We start from the raw sequence: 3,780 nt of genomic DNA, 5'->3' as shown, positions 1-3,780 counted from the left end.
GAGGCTGGAGGAGATCCCCCTGCTGGTGCTGGACCGCGCGCCCCTGGGCGACTAGGCCGGGCCTGCCTGTCTGCCCTCGGGAACCAGACCCCCTGGCCCCACCGCCCTACCCCCAAAGCATTGGTTTTGTTTAATCAACAGAGGAAATAAATATACACCCAACACAGTTGTGGATGAGCCAGCTTGGAATTTTGGAAACACAGCAAGGGCAGACATTCAAACCCACCAGCCATCTCAGGAGCCAAGAGGTCCCTCAACAAGACTGGCGTGGTAGGTAAAGAGTTGAGCTGCTAACTTCAAGGTCAGCAGTTCAAAACCACGAGCCGCTCCTCGGGCGAAGGATGAGGCTTTCTACTCCTGTAGTTACAATCTCCCACACCCACAGGGGGTCTTCCACCTGGTCCTCTGGGGTCCCAGGGAGCTGGAATCCACTTGAGTTTGGAGAAACTCCAGGGCGGGTCTACTCTTGTCTTACAGTGTTGCTATGAGTCGTAATGGAGTATATGTATTAATGGATTTGTATAACCTACTGGAATATATGTATAAACCCATTCAGAGCAGGGGTTTATACAGTTTAAACCTTCTGAGTTCTTGGTAAGAACCCATGCAGCCATGGAACCCCCAGGATCCTTCCACCTGGCGGCTGCAGTCAAACTGAGAGCAGGATGGAGGGACTGAATGAGTGGCGTCAGCAGTGGTATTCACTGCCCTTGGGATGTTTTCTTCTTTGATGTGAGATGTGACCCCCTCATCCCACATCAACGTGAGCACCACTGTTTTTATCTTTTGTTTTCAGGCATTTAGGAATCCATGTAACCAAGAGTGGGGTTCGGGAAGTCCAGTGCTGGACTTTAATAGCAAAGGGCGGGTTTTTAAACTTCTTCCTTCTAGTCATTAAAAACCTACTAATGACATTGGCGGTAGAGGGTTATGCTGTGGGCTGCCAACGACAAGATGGGCAGTTAGAAATGCCGAGCAGCTGTCCCGGGGGCAGAGGAGGTTTTCTACTCCGTACGGAGTCACCGTCTAGAAAACCCAGAGGCGCTCTACCTCGTCTTGGAGGTCACTATGAGTTGAAATGGACTCAATGGCAGTGAGCTTGAGTTTGGAATGATACTCTGGCCCCGAAGACTTGTATGGATGAAGGCAAAATCTTAGAACTGGCAGTGCTCGAAGTTCTCCGAAAGCTTTACATACTGAAGCTATTGGTTGCTACCATCTCTGTCTGTACTCAGACCACTCTCCTCTCCTACCTTCTTTCTGACTCCAGCAACACTCAGTGTGCAATAGAGGAAAGGCGGCGCTCAGAGGAATGGGCCTGCACCCCACATGATGGTACTGCAGCTGAGGTGGCTGCAGTGTTCTGGGTGGTCCAGGTGGCAGGGGTCCTCGCTCGGACCTACAGTCAATCTCAAGTATCACAATCCGGCCACTCTACTCATTCTGTTCGTTGTGTTGGCCGGGGAGTGATGCCTGGTTCCCGGGCAGCAGCCTAGGAGATGAGACGAGCAGGAAAAGCAAGACATAGGCCAGAATGCTGCCCCCAGGCAGGATTCTCTGTATCCTGTGACTTATGGTTAAGTGCATGTGGCACTGTTAGAGCCTCTTTATTCGTGCCCTCGCCCACATACCTTCAACTACTCTAGTCTATAGGTCTGTGGTGAAGTGAGGTAAACTTTAGACTGCTAATCTCAAGATCAGCGTCTCAGATGAACCAGTCTTTGCAGGAGAAAGACCAGGCTGTCTGCTCCAGTAGAGAGTCACAGACTCTGAAAACCCTAAGATGTAAGGCAGTTCTCCTGTCTTTTAAAGGACACTATGAATCAGAATCAAATCGGTGGCAGTAGGTTTGGTTTTTTGCACCAGAAAATCCATTAAGCCACATGGCTAGCCAGTCCCATCCTATGCAAACCAATCTGGTTACCTTCCCTACAACTGATTGGGCCTGGAAACCTGTGATGCCTGATTAAAAGTTGTTTTATACAGCACAGGCCAGTTCAATTATTCCTGCATGGAGGTGGAAGCTAAGAGACAGACTCAGGTAAGCGTTGGACTGCTAGCTTCAAAGTCTGTGGTTCAACCCACACTACAGGAGAAGGATGACGCTGTCTGCTCCTGTAAAGATTTACAACCTTGGAAACCCAATATAAAGTCATGGTGATGAAGGTAAACAAGCAGCCATCTAGCTCAGAAGCAACAAAGCCCACATGAAAGAATATATCAGCCTATGTGATCACGAGGTTTCGAAGAGATCACTGAAAACAAATGGGTGCACAAGCAAATGTAGCGAAGAAAGTTGATGGTGCCCGGCTATTAAAAAGTATAGTGTCTGGGGTCTTAAAGGCTTGAAGGTAAACAAGCGGCCAACTAGCTCAGACGCAACAAGGCCCACATGGAAGAAGCACACCAGCCTATGAGATCACGAGGTGTCGAACGGATCAGGTATAAGGCATCATCAGAACAAAAAATCTCCCCTTGCAGAGGGGTCTCAGGGAGGAGACGAGCCAATCAGGGTGCGATGTAACAACGATGAGAAATACAACTTTCCTCTAGTTCCTAAATGTTTCCTCCCCTTGCATGACATAATTTATAAATTATCAAGGGCTCATGGGGGGTGGGGGGAGAATGAGGACCTAATGCTGGGGGCTTAAGTGGAGAGGAAATGTTTTGAGAATGATGAGGGCAATGAATGTATAAATGCGCTTTACACGATTGATGTATGTATGGATTGTGATAAGAGTTGTATGAGCCCTTAATAAAATGATTTAAAAAAAGATGCAAACACTGCCAAAAAAAAAAGAACAAAAAATCATAGTGAATGGTGGGGGGAGTGCGGAGTGGAGACCCAAAGCCCATTAGTAGGCCACTGGAGATCCCCTTGCAGAGGGGCCTCGGGGAGGAGATGAGCCAGTCAGGGCGCGATCTAGCAACGATGAAAAATACAACTTTGCTCTGGTTCCTAAATGATTCCTCCCCGCCCCCACTATCATGATTCGAATTCTACCTTGAAAGTCTGGCTAGACCAGAGGATGTACACTGGTACAGATAGGAACTGGAAATACAGGGAATCCAGGGCAGATGATCCCTTCAGGACCAGTGGTGTGAGTGGCGATACTGGGAGGGTAGAGGGAGAGTGGGTTGGAAAGAGGGAACCGATTACAAGGAACTATATGTGACCTCCTCTCTGGGGGATGGACAACAGAAAAGTGGGTGAAGGGAGATGTCGGACAGGGCAAGATATGACAAAATAATTTATAAATTATCACTGGCTCATGAGGGAGGGGGGGAACGGGGAGGGAGGGGAAAAATAACCTAGTGCCAGGGGCTTAAGTGAAGAGCAAATGTTTTGAGAATGATGAGGGCAATGAATGTACAAATGCGCTTTACACAATTGATGTGTGTATGGATTGTGATAAGAGTTGTATGAGCCCCTAATAAAATGATTTAAAAAAAAAGTCACGGTGAGTGCTTGCTTTGGCAGCATATATACTCAAACTGGAACGGTACAGAGAAAATTATCATGGCCCCGGTACAAGGATGATATGCAAATTTGTGAAGCATTCCCTATTTTTAAAATCCCAAAGGAATTCTTTAAAGAACTGGAAAAACGAATTACTAATTTCATAAGGGCAGGCAAAAGACTTAGGATAAGCAAAGAACTTCTGGAAAAGAACAACTAAGTAGGAGGCCTAGCACTGCCTGACCTAAAAACCTACTGCCTAGTCACAGTAGTCAAAGCAGCCTGGGACTGGTACAACGAGAGAGACACAGACCAACGGA

At 47.6% G+C, this 3,780-nt stretch overlaps 1 non-coding gene across 1 annotated transcript; it reads left to right on the top strand.

The window, feature by feature from the left end:
- Positions 1-3,465: 3,465 nt before the first annotated feature.
- LOC115872419 lies at positions 3,466-3,572 on the top strand. Its single transcript, XR_004047825.1, has one exon. It is a non-coding gene; the product is annotated as a U6 spliceosomal RNA (small nuclear RNA).
- The last annotated feature ends 208 nt before the right edge of the window (positions 3,573-3,780 follow it).

This window comes from Echinops telfairi, unplaced genomic scaffold (genome assembly GCF_000313985.2).
Source record: "Echinops telfairi isolate 266 unplaced genomic scaffold, ASM31398v2 ScPeMD7_7424;HRSCAF=8462, whole genome shotgun sequence".
Taxonomy (NCBI): Eukaryota; Metazoa; Chordata; class Mammalia; order Afrosoricida; family Tenrecidae; genus Echinops; species Echinops telfairi.
The sequence above is the reverse complement of the archived record's forward strand: the minus strand, read 5'-3'. Positions and strand labels throughout refer to the sequence as shown.